Consider the following 13749-nt stretch of genomic DNA (forward strand, 5'->3'; position numbering starts at 1 on the left):
GAGGTTTTAGCCCAGGCCAAACTTAGTTTAAAATACTACATAAAAATCCATTTTTCTTTCTTTTTTTTTTGCACAGAAGCTGGTAATCTAGGACCTACATGTGAAAGCTTTATATCAGTATTTTTGTACTTGGCTTTCTTGGGTGGGTATGATACATTATATTTAAGTTCCTTGAACACTGTGGATCCCCCTAATGTGGATGAATGACTGAGGCTTTGTAAATTCAGGGACATTTGTGTGAATAAAGTTTTTTGATGGGGTCAAAGAAGCCAAAGAAAAAAGAAAGAAAGAAGGAAGGAAGGAAGGAAGGAAGGAAGGAAGGAAGGAAGGAAGGAAGGAAGGAAGGAAGGAAGGAAGACTCTACTATCAGTTGGTACATGGTAAAGGCTGAAATTACCAAGTCTAATCGGTAATTACTTGGTTGTGTGCTTTTGTTTTGTGTTTTAAATGATACTGCCAATAACATGGTCAGCTTTGTACAGCTTTTCTTTTTTTCAACATTTAATTTTTTATTGAAGTATAATTGACATACAATGTTATTAGTTTCAGAGGTATACTGATTTGATAATTCTATACACTACTCAATGCTCACCACGATAAGTGTAGTCACCATCTGTCACCGTATATTATTACAACATTATTGATGATATTCCTTATGTTGTACTTTTCATCTTTGTGACTTACTTCCTTTATAACTGGAAATTTAAAGTTTGTACCTCTCAATCTATTTTGCCTATCCCCCCCATCCTCTTCCCATCTAGCAACCACCAGTTTGTTCTCTGTATTTAAGTCTGTTTGGTTTTTTGTTCATTCATTTGTTTTTTTAGATTCCACATGTGAGTGAAATCATATTTTCATGTGCATAAAAAGGACTCTAAAGAACTGAATGCTTTTAGAAGATGCACATAAAGAAGAAAAATACATGTAAAAAATTAAGCATGTAAACTAGAAAGGAAGCTGGCCTGGGGTTCCACTTACAAGTCTAAAAGGCTTTCAAGGTTCAAGTTTAATCTCTATTAATTTAGTTCAGTTTTACTTAAATATTTTTAATATTTTAATAAGCTGGTAGATAATTTTTAAAGTGTGTCTTTTTCCTCCTTACTTCCAAATAAAAGAGGAAAAGTCAGAATGAAAACAAGTGAATATCAAATTAATCTGGCCATAAAAGACAAAGTTGATGCCCTCACTTTAAATATCAATTCAAAAAAGAAATATTAAACATCAAAGACATCTAGGTAACACACAGTCTTTTAAAGTATTAAATGAAGAGGTGACTCCCCACAGTTTGGGCATTCTGGAACACTTTGATTAATTAGATTTCTCACCACTTTCTCACCTAAGTATTATGCTAGATACTATAGAATGTAAATTTGTACTTATTAAAACCATTTTTATTTTTCGGGGTGCCTGGGTGGCTCAGATGGTTAAGCGTCTGCCTTTGGCTCAGGTCGTGATCCCAGGGTCCTGGGATCGAGTCCCGCATCGGGCTCTCTGCTCCTTGGGAGCCTGCTTCTCCCTCTGCCTCTCTCTCTCTGTCTCTCATGAATAAATAAATAAAATCTTTAAAAAAAAAAAACATTTTTATTTTGAAAGTTTTATCATTTTTATTGAGGAAAGAAATGTGAATCACTAACAGGAAATGGATGGGGAAAAACACATAAGTATTCATTCAATCCCCACATATTTATCAACAGTCTTTGCAGTTTTGCCTGCCTGAGGCCCTGGGAATGGGACTGTGAGCAAAGCATAAAACAGGGTTTGGTCTCTGACCTCATCATTTACTAGGTGGACAACATTAGGCAGGTTAGTTAACCTCTCTTAACATATTAGTTTCTTCATTTATGAAATGTTCCATATAAGGTCTTAATAATTATAAATAAAAGGCGCCTGGGTGGCTCAGCCAGTTGAGCATCTGCCTTCAGCTCAGGTCATGATCCCAGGGTCCTGGAATTGGGTCTTGCATCGGGCTCCCTGCTCTGCGTGAAGCCTGCTTCTCCCTCTGCTCCTCCTCCCACTCGTTCTCTCAATCTCTCTCTCTCTAATAATAAATATTTTTTTTTAATTAGAAATAAAATAAACGAACATCTAAAACAGTACCTGGCCCATCTTATATATTTAATAAATGATAGTTGTGATTTGTGGTTATGTTTATGTCATTAGTTGCTGCCAATGGAATAAAGAGTTTAGTGTCCTACAAACCGCAGAGGGTATGAGTAAAGATCATTTTTAAGAAGCAGGATTATTATATTAATTTGAATTAATGTTGCAATACCTAAGCACTTCCAGCTTCATTTCTTGTGTGCTTAATATCCCAGGATCCTAGGGATATCAAGAACAGAAATTAATGGGGCACCTGGGTGGCTCAGTAGTTAAGTGTCTGCCTTTGGTTCAGGTCATGATCCCAGGGTCCTGGGATCGAGCTCTGCATCGGGCTCCCTGCTCAGCAGGAAGCCTGCTTCTCCCTCTCCCACTCCCCCTGCTTGTGTTCTCTCTGTCAAATAAATAAAATCTTAAAAAAAGGAACAGAAATTAATATATAATTGATTCACTGGTTTATAGAGTCACTGAGATCCAGCACAATTTCTACAGATATTTTTTTCCCATATTGGCAAACAGATCCTAAGCTTCATATGGAAATCCAGAGGACTAAGAAGAGCCAATTTCAATGTAAAGAACAAAGTTAGAGAATTTACTACAAAAAATGTATTCACTATTAAGGTGTAGTAATCAAGACAGAGGGTTACTGGAGTAAAGACAGGCAAATGGGCCAGATAAATTCAGGTATATTTGTACACCTGATTTATAAAACTTTGGTTCTTCAGAGCACTGAAGGAAAGGGCAATCTTTTCAATGTGTACTGAATAAATTAGGTAGCAATGTGGGGAAAAAAAATAAAACTTGCCCCTATTTCACAGCTTTCAAAAATAATAAATTCCAGGTAGATTGTACCTGGAGTGTAAAAGGTTAAAACAATAAAGCTTCTCTAAGATAATATAATAATATCTTTATGTTGTGGAAGTGAGAAAGTTTTCTTTAATAATACACAAAAATTACTAACCATAAGGGGAAATATTTAAAAATGGGCTGTATCCAAATTAAGGATTTCTGTTTATCAAAGATACCAAAATGATGATCAAAGTCATCACTGAATCATTAGTGAATGGGAGGAAAGCACACATATCACATTTAATGAATATAACATTTACTGACTGCTTACTATGTACCATGCACTATGCCAGATGTTCAACAGTATGTGGGTGTGTGTCTGTGTGTCTGTGTGTGTGTGTGTGTGTGTAGGGGCCATGTCTATTTTGTTTTCAAAGCAGTACCTGGCTCATAGATCCTCAAAAACTACTCGATAAACAAAACAAATGAATTTAAAATTGGTAGAACACATGTAGAAATAAAAAGACTAAAGGAATGACAGAACTATGGATTCAGATGAAATTATTCATGAAAAGTTGATAATGTGTTTCATGCTGAGGGGAGAAAAACAACATAAGAAAACACAAAACAAACCCAACAGATCTAGAGACCGTGGAGCAAGTGACTAAAAGTCACAATTCTGGCAATGATAAAAGCATCTTGTCAACAGTTCTTCAACTATAGGTCTCTGCATTAATTTCCCCAGAAACTATGCAATGAAAACCTATGAATGTTTAATTTTCCCAATCCAATATAATTTGATAAAATTCACAAAGATAAATATAAATTACTAAAATAATTCCTTATAATTATATACCCCCGAAATATCCCCCACCTTCAAGAAGAAGAAAAAAGGAGACATTGATATCAGGAGATCAATCTGAAAAATGCAAGCAACAAAACCGCATTTGTGTTTCTACATTGTACTATGAACACAGTGCCGGTGTCGCACCTCATCATTTGGTCACCAATCTTACATGCATTAATTGTGGGCACATGATGTACTATGTATGATCCATAATGGAAAAATGAAGAACTATACAAATACTTGCCTGTGTCTGGGATGAGATTATTCAAGCATGTACCTGCAAAGGAAATCAGCTCACCTCCTGGAATGAGCAAAGCAGTAATGATCACACCTAACAATGCTGTCATCCACAAAATATCAGCATCTTTCCACCATCAAATGGTCTTTTCTCATATGAGGTAGGAAGTAGAACGTTTTATAGATACATGTATTTTCTAATAAAACATAAACCATATCGAGAGTGTTGTAACACTTGAAGGAAGTGTTGTACACCCAGGAGTTGCAAAAGTAAAGATACCAGGTGATGATGTACAAGTCATTAAAAATAGTGATTATAAAAAGAGATCTTATTTACAGGGCATGCTATTTTAAAGAAAGTCTCCCAGGCCTCATGGGATAATCAGTTTCTGAAGTCTTTTTTTTTTTTTTAAAGATTTTATTCATTCATTTGACAGAGAGAGAGAGAGACAGCGAGAAAGGGAACACAAGCAGGGGGAGTTGGGGAGGGAAAAGCAGGCTTCCCGCTGAGCAGGGAGCCCGATGCGGGGCTTGATCCCAGCACCCTGGGATCATGACTTGAGCCGAAAGCAGACACTTAATGACTGAGCCACCCAGGAACCCCTCTGAAGTCTTAACATTACATAAATTAAGCAATTAAAATATTGACCTTTTCCCCCCTTATTTGAGAATCTCCTGGGTATTCCAATTAAATTAGTAAGAAAAAAATACACTTGCATGGACAAATCAAAATATTTTTGAGTTAGGACAAGTGACCTCTGACCCTGTACATCTACAACATCAGGGGCATATTCTCTAGGCTTATTCTTTGGGCTGAAAAATACCTTTTAATTCTTTATGATATTATAGGCATTTTTAACATACCTGATGAGATATGACCTAGTAAAAGTTGTCATGAACTTTATGAGCTTCATGTGTAGCAGAAAATACAGTGATCAACAGTACAATTCTAATGGTTTCCATAGCATTACCCTAGTATCTGTAATGAACAATTCTTGTTGAGTGAAACTAACTGCCCCCCCAACCTCCCAGAGCCACCAAAACCATTTTGTGAGATGAACAAAACCTGTGACCCACTAACTGCTGTAGTAGGCTTCTTAAGCAAGCCAGACCAACCAGAGTTCCTGTGTGGGATTTTTAGAATATAAATTAAGGGAAAAGGAATATTCCTTCTTGAGTGTCAAATCTTACTCACTGAGTCCCCAAGGTTCTGACTCCAAAACTCCACACATGCCATCTATACTATGCTTTAGTGATGGAGAAGAGACAAAAAAAAAGGTTCTGTTTGACTTTATTGGTCCTTTCTGAAATACACATCTGATCCTACCATCCTGCTTAGAAATCTTCAATAGAGGGGCACCTGGGTGGCTCAGGAAGTTAAGCCTCTGACTCTTGGTTTAGACTCAGGTCATTATCTCAGGGTCGTGGGATCAAACCCCAAGTCAGGCTCCACGCTCAGCCAAGATTCTGCTTGAGATTCTCTCTCTTCCCCTCCTGCTCACACACTTCCTCTCTAAAATAAATGAATCAATCTTAAAAAAAAATCTTAAATACATCCTTACTGATTCAAAGACCCCTGAACTAAACTATATGCCATTACACTACAATGAAAAACTTCAGTAAATACAAATCTATTCACTACACACGGTGTCCAGATGAGCTGACATAGCTTTTTTCAAAGCATAGCTTTCTTGATAAAGGAAGCAGTGAATTCATTTGCATTCTGGTGCAAGCTCTTTATATCATCATGCATTTGTAACTAATGGTACACAGACTGACATTTTATACTGCACTGATACATGACTAGGTCAGATTTTTTTTTCTGAAGGCCATATAGTAAATATTTTAGGTTTTGTGGGCATAAGGTCTCTGTTACAACTATTAAACTTCTGTCTTTGTAGCATGAAAGCATCCATAGACTGCTTAAATAAATGGTTATAGCCATGCTCCAATAAAACTATATTTACAAAAACAGGCTTCAGGCCAGAATTGGCCCATAGACCATACTTTGCTCACCACTATTCTATGGATAAAGTCTCCATTCATCAGGATCAGAGGAGTACTTTCTATAAAAATATCTGGCATCAGCTTTCACATATTACTTTACTCAGACACCCAGATTTATAGCTATTGTAATGTTCATGTAATGACTTGAATACATCAGGCACTTTCTTTTCTTTGTTTCCCTTGTATCTGTCCTTCTCCTGAGCACACTCATAACCTCTGCTCTTGGTCTGTCCTCTATACTACTTTGATTTTTCCTCCATAACATCTCAAATATGTCTTATTTCTAAGCCTTCTTAGTTTCCTAGACTCAAAAGTCCTTGGTTCAAAATTACCTCCTCATTCTTAATTGCAGGAAACAAACTGAGTGTTGTTGGAGTGGGGGGTGGGGTGGGAGGGATGGGGTGACTGGGATAGACACTGGGGAGGGTATGTGCTCTGGTATGCGCTGTGAATTGTGCAAGACTGTTGAATCTCAGATCTGTACCTCTGAAACAAATAATGCAATATATGTTAAGAAAAAAAGAAAAAAAAGAAGAAGAAGGTAGCGGGAGGGGAAGAATGAAGCGGGGGAAATGGGAGGGGTAGACGAACCATGAGAGACGATGGACTCTGAAAAACAAACAGGGTTCTAGAGGGGAGGGGGGTGGGAGGATGGGTTAGCCTGGTGGTGGGTATTGAGGAGGGCACATTCTGCATGGAGCACTGGGTGTTGTGCACAAACAATGAATCATGGAACACTTCATCTAAAACTAATGATGTAATGTATGGGGATTAACATAAGAATAAAAAAAAATCAAAAAAAAAATTACCTCCTCACCTAAGACTTTCACAGCATTTATACATAACTTTTTGAATGTCTTCTTCATATTACATTTTAATTCACTGAATATAAAGCTTTATTCCCCAGCAGATTCTATATATATCAAGGCACATATTTTAACTCATTTATCAACATCACCTTGTGAATCCAGAAAACCTTGTAAAGTGGCTTAAACTCAATTGGCACTCAATAAATATTTCCCGAATCTGTTGCTGAAGATTAAATAAAAGTGTTAGAGAATTCTTGCTTTTCTATATCAAAATTCTCCTTTACAAGTGCAAGGCACCTCAATTTAAAAAAAAAAAGGACTTACAATTTTAGCAGGGTGCTTTTGGGTTTCTCTTTCCTAGTCTCATGAAATAAAAATGAAGTAATGAACAACATGTGCTGAAATTTTATACAACCACCTGGGGGGTTTTCCCAACTCAAAATTCAATATCACATGTATCAAAGCCAACTATTTTAATTAGGAGCCCCACAGCTCCTGTTTCAATACTGTATGACATTCACTGCAGAAAATCTTTGTAAGGCAAGTAGAAACACACACACAAAAATAACAATGGATAAATTTTAAAGTCGAAGAAATTACAAAATGTAGTTTATTTATTTTCTAATTACAAAACAGAAATTTTAAAGGCTCACTAAAGTAATCATATTCTTTGTAAAACAGATTTTGGGCCAAAAAAACACTAGTTTCTGAGATGTCCATAAAAAAAAGTATTTGAGGTTTTTAGATCAGTTGTTAAATTGTACCCTATCAATTAGACAGTATTAATGATAGTTTGTTGTTCAATATTGTAACAAAGCTGAGAAGCTGGGATCATAACCACACTACTTCACAGATAAGGAAAATTAATTTGCTACTGCTAATTCCTTCGGTGAGTATTGAAATCACGACCACACTTAGATCCTTCTCCCCATGTTTTATATTCTAAACTACTTGTCCTCTAAGTGTGATGTCAGAACCAGCCACATTAGGATTACCTGGGAACTCACTTTAATCACCAGATCTTGGGCCCTATCTCAGACATATTGAATCAAGTACTCTGAGGTAGAGCTCAGCAGTCTGTTTAACAAATTCTCCAGCTTAATCTGGCGCATGCTAAGTTTTGAGACCCAATGCTCAAAACCACTTACACTAACAGCTAAAATAGTATCTACAATTCCACGTTGCCAATTCAAGATGCTAATCCAAAAGGAATACTTAGAAAAACAGACATTCAAGCTTAATTCTTCTTCCCAAAATGAACACTCTGTGGAAAATAACTATAAGATTAAAGAATTTCTTAACACTTGTTTTTATAACACCTCATTTTCTATTACATACTGTGTAGAACACAGGCACTATATTCTAGTAAAAAAAGAGAAAAAGTTGGCTGAGAGAGGTATGGGTTGGAATTCTTAGTCAAATATATTTGAGAAACTCAATGAGCAATTCCAGGGTACCATTTACACACAAACATACACACACAGATTTGATATAAATAATTCTTTAGAAGTTCTGTCATCAGTTGTCCATTAGGCCTTTTTTTTTAATAACTCATATATCCTTAATGTATTTGACCAAAAAAAAATGTCTGGCATATGATAAGTCCTCAATTAAATATTTGTCAAGTGAATGAATAAAACAAACAAAACAACTGACAAATTGTTTTGGAGAATCACTAAATAAAATAATACCTTCTAATAAAAATTTTTGACCTAGATTTCAAAACAAATTAGAGTAATTTAAATTTTTGAGAATTTAAAAATAATTTTTAAAATTTTATTTTATCAGAAATGACTATTACTAATGAAAGAATTTATTCACATGTTATTGTGAATGAAAGTTCTATTTGTTTCAGACAAATTTGTTCCAGGTTCCAAGGCAAAGGAAGTTATCAGGGATAAAGAATGGTATTACATAATGATAAAGAGGTCAAAAGTCCAAGAAGACATAATAATCCTTAATGTATATGAGCTTTACAAAAGTATCAAACTATGTGAGGCAAAAACAGAATAGAAAATAAAAGCAAAAAACAAAAACAAAAACAGATGAATTCATTATCATAGTTAAGGACTTCAACACCCCTCTATCAGAAATGGACACATTTCACAGGCAAAAGATCAGTAAGGACAAAGGTGAACTCAACATCATTAATCAGAAGAATATAATTGACGTTGACTACTTTATCCAGTAACCTCAAAGTATACATTCTTTTCAAGCTCACATGGAACATTCACATCTAATAAGGACTGTTAAACAAAACATAAAAAAATTCTTAATACTCAACAATAAGAAAACAAATAACCTGATTAAGAAATGGGCCAGGTTTTAGAACTGTCTGTCCATTGCGGGTTGTGTGCAGGAAGCTTGTGGGGGTCTGTAAGACCTGAAAATGGAGAGCCTCTTTGCTTCCCAGCAACTGCATCCAGTGGCCTCGTGGCAGTCGCCATGCCACAAAATAATTATTTTGAGTTTCTCTAGAAGCGCTATGGCTATTGTATGGATTACCATGAGAAAAAGAGAAAGAAGGAAGGTTGAGAGGCTCAAAGAAGTCAAACAAAAAAAAATGAAAGCTAAGCTCTACCATAAACATCACCATGCTGGGAAAATACAAAAAAAAAAGACTCAAGATGCATGAAAAGACAAACACCAAACAAAAGAAAGATGAAAAGTCTCCACAAGGAGCAGCACCTGCATATCAACTGGACAGGGAGGAACAGTCCAGAGCTAAAGTACTTTCCAATAAGATTAAACAAAAACGAAAAGAGACAGCGGGAAAATGAGAAGTCCCATTGCCCAAAGTTTGAGCCCAGGGAGAAACAGAAATATTAGAAGTTATTAGAACAGGGAAGAGAAAGAAGAAAGCATGGAAGAAGATGATTATGAATGTCTGCTTTGTTGGAGATGGCTTAACTCGAAAAACATCCAAATATGAGAGATTCATTAGGCCAATGGGCTTACAAGTCAAAAAGGCCCATGTAACAGCCTGAATTGAAAGCCACCTTTTGCCTGCCAATAGTTGGTGTAAAAAAGAGTCCCTCATCCCAACTATATACAACTTCGGGTGTTACTACCAAAGATACTGTCACTGAGGTGAATGTGAGTGAGTTGGGCTTTGTGACACAAGAAGGCAAGGTTATTTGGGGAAAATATGCCCAGGTTACCAACAATCTTGAAAACAATGGATGTTTAAATGCAGTCTTGCTGCTTTGACAGTAGTTTCAGACAAATAACTCCTTATAATTACTGAGGACTACACACGAATCAGGAAAACTACCATTACCGTGGTGGTTCTGAATACCACTAAACAGCCTAACGTATCTACAGTCATCAAGAGAACTATTTATCCTATTGTAACAAGCATTAAAATAGCCCAGTTTAAAAAGAGAGAGAGAGAAAGGAAGAAGAAGAAGAAAAAAGAAATGAGCCAAGCACCTGAACAGACACCTCACCAAAGAAAATATACAGGTGGCAAAAAATAAGCATATGAAAACATGCTCCATACATATGTCCTCAGGGAAATGCAAATTAAAACGAGATGTTGGGACTCCTGGGTGGCTCAGTTGGTTAAGCATCTGCCTTCGGCTCAGATCATGATCCCAGGGTCCTGGGATCAAGTCCCGCATTAGACTCCTTGCTCAGTGGGGAGCCTGTTTCTCCCTCAGCCTGCCAATCCCCCTGCTTGTGTGCTCTTTCTCTCTTTCTAAAAATAAATAAAATCTTTAAAATAAATAAATAAAACGAGATGTTACTATATGCCTATTAAAATAGCCAAAATCCAGAAACTAACACCACCAAATGCTGGCAAGGATGTAGAGTAACAGGAATTCTCACACATTAATGGTGGGAATGCAAAACTTCACAGCCAGTTTAAAAGACTGTTTGGTAGTTTCTTACAAAACTGAACACATTCTTATTCATATGATCAAGAAATTATGCTCCTTGGTATTTAGCCAAAGGAGATTAATGTCCAGACAAAAACCCGCACATGGATGTTTACAGCAACTTTATTCACAATTGCCAAAATTTGGGAGCAACCAAATGTCCTTCTGTAGGCGAATAAACTTTGGTACACTGAACTATGGATTATTATTCAGCACTAAAAAGAAATGAACTATCAAGCCATGAAAAGACAAGGAGGAAACTTAAGTGCATATTATTAACTGAAAGAAGTCAATTTGAAAAGCTACATAATGTACGATTCCAACTATATGACATTCCAGAAAAGGCAAAACTATGGAGACAGTATAAGGTTAGTAATTGCCAGGGCTTTGGTGGAGAGAAGGGAAGAATGAATAGGCCGAGCAGAGGATTTTTAGGACAATGAAGGTACTCTCTACTAATGGTGAATAGATGCCATTATACATTTGTCCACATCTACAGAATGTATACCACCAAGAGTGAATTATAATGTAAAATATGGGTATTTTGTATGTCATTTAAGTCCATCAATTGTAACAAATACAATAGCATCAATTCTAGAGAATGTAGCAGCGTTCATCTTGCACAAAAGGGAAGAATCTATAAATGCAGAGGCTTATACAAAGCAGGGCTTGATATATCACAGATGCATTACAAATAGAAGTGGGGAGAAGACACAAAATTCCTTGAAAATTAAAAAATTTCAATATGTTATACGAATGATATAGCCATTAGTTTATTGATTTCAATGTCAAGCAAAAATAACTAAAAGAGAATTCTTAATATTTCCTGAAATGATAAGAGCCAGGCATGTTTGTAGTAAATACATTTATTTATTAAGACTGAACGGATTTTTAAAAAATTCAATCATTCCAGCACTGATCTATAAGGCTATTTATTCAAAACTTTACTTGTAACTTCATTGGACTTTTGAAAGTTCCATATAATACAACTAGCAAATTGGATTCTTCTCACTAGAGTCATGATTTTCTCCAAATTTATAAAATGGACTTATAAAATTATATGATTATGAAATTCACAGTAAGCATAAAACAATATAAGATACAGCCAAACGGAGGTAGGAGCAAGATGGTGGAGGACTAGGAGACCTAAATTTCCTCTGGTCCCAGGAATTCAGCTAGATAGGAATCAAACCATTCTGAACACCTACAAACTCAACAGGAGATCAAAGAAAAGAATAGCAGCAACACTCTGAACAGAAAAGCGACCACTTTTTGGAAGGTAGGACGTGCAGAGAAGTGAATCCAAGGCGATAATCGGGAAGATAGATGGCTGGGGGAGGGAGCCTCCGTCAGCCCCTACTGGCAAGTGATAGAGCCAAAGAGCACAAAATCGGAACTTTGAGAAGTCAGCTCCGCTGAGGGACGACACTCCAGTGGCTAAGCAGGGGGTGGAACTCTCACTGGGACAGTGTGGTCTCAGGACCCTTGGGGTCACAGAAAGACCGGGGGTGCCTGAGTGTGGCAGAGCTCCCAAGTCTCAGAGTGGGGACCAGCTGCAGAGACGGAGCTGAGGACTGGGCTCTCAGCTCGGGGTTGACATAAACCATGATCGGTGGCTCAGTCAGGCCACTGCTCTTCTAGTAGGGACCCAACAAGTGGCAGATCCGGGGAGACTCCCCTTCCTCTCCCAGGAGGAGTGATGTGGGAGGGCACCGCAGGGATCTACTGCATTTGGAGACTCCAAACGGGGTCGTATGCCAGAGATAGAAATGCTCGGTCATGGGCCAGGTGAGCACGGAGAGCAGCCAGAGACCAAGGAGGCGGGACTGGTTGACTACTTTTCTCTGGGGGCTCACTGAGGAGTGAGGCCCTGAGTTCTCAGCTCCTCCCAGGCAGAGATTGGGAGGCTGCCATTTTCACTCTCATCCTCCAAGGCTGTCCAGAAACCTTGCAGGGAACAAAAGCTCCCAAGAGGAAACCCAAACAGATTACTTAGCCCAGACCTGGCAAGGTCAGGGCAATTCCACCTCTGGCAAGGACATCTGAGAACCATGGCAACAGGCCCCTCCCCCAGAAGATCAGCAAGAACACCCAGGCAAGATAAAGTTTACCAATCAATGAGAAGGGCAGAACTCCAGCACTAGGGGAACACAGCATATAGAATTCATGGATTTTTTCCCATGATTCTTTAGTCTTTCAAAGTTAATTTTTTTTAATTTTTTTTAAATTTTTCTTTTTCCCTTTTTCAAGCAACATCTTATCAATCCTTTTTTAAAAAAAATCTTTTTTATTTTCCATTTTTAGAGTCATATTCTATCCCTTCATAGCAGTTAACCTTATTTTTGATATATATATAAGTTGTTCTCTCTTTAAAATTTTGGGATATGGTTTCTTCTAACAGACCAAAATATATCCTGAAACTCTAGTGTATACTTTTGTTCTAGTCTCCTGCCTCAACACATTCTTTTTTTTAATTAAATCCTCTATTTTTTCAACCAACTTATTAATTCCTTTTACAAAATCTTTTATAATTTTCATCTTTACAGTCATATTCCATCCCTTCATCATAATTACCCTTATTTTTGTACATATATAAGCTTTTTTTTTTTTTAATTTTAGGAGGCACTTTCATCTAACAGACCAAAATACGCCCATAATCCAGTGTGTGGCACTGACCTATGCACCAGCCTGATCAAATTTGATCATATTCTATTTTGTTTGTTTGTTTGTTTTATCTTATTCTTTTTCTTTTTTTCTTTTTTCTTTCTTTCTCTTTCATTTCCCCCGGTTTCAGGTCTCTTCTGATTTATTTAGTGTATATTTTTCTGGGGTTGTTATCCTGTTAGCATTTTGTTCTCTCATTCATCTGGACAAAATGACAAGATGGAAAAAATCACCTCAACAAAAAGAACAAGAGGCAGTACCGACTGCCAGGCACCTAATCAATATGGACATTAGTAAGATATCAGAACTAGAGTTCAGAATGACGATTTTAAAGATACTACCTGGGCTTGAAAAAAGCATGGAAGATATCAGAGAAACCTTTCTGGAAAAATAAAAGAACTAAAATCTAACCAAGTCG

General features: G+C 36.9%; 1 protein-coding gene and 1 pseudogene across 1 annotated transcript in view; one reads left to right on the forward strand and one right to left on the reverse strand.

The window, feature by feature from the left end:
• The window catches only part of MALRD1 (MAM and LDL receptor class A domain containing 1), a 790469-nt gene that overhangs the window by 470177 nt on the left and 306543 nt on the right, over positions 1-13749 (reverse strand). The gene's annotated exons all lie outside the window — the stretch shown is intronic.
• LOC123841871 (ribosome biogenesis protein NSA2 homolog) lies at positions 9232-9996 on the forward strand (annotated as a pseudogene).

This window comes from Mirounga angustirostris, unplaced genomic scaffold, assembly GCF_029215605.1.
Source record: "Mirounga angustirostris isolate CCGP_5_RB_7025 unplaced genomic scaffold, mMirAng1.0.hap1 SCAF_5, whole genome shotgun sequence".
NCBI classification, from domain to species: domain Eukaryota; kingdom Metazoa; phylum Chordata; class Mammalia; order Carnivora; family Phocidae; genus Mirounga; species Mirounga angustirostris.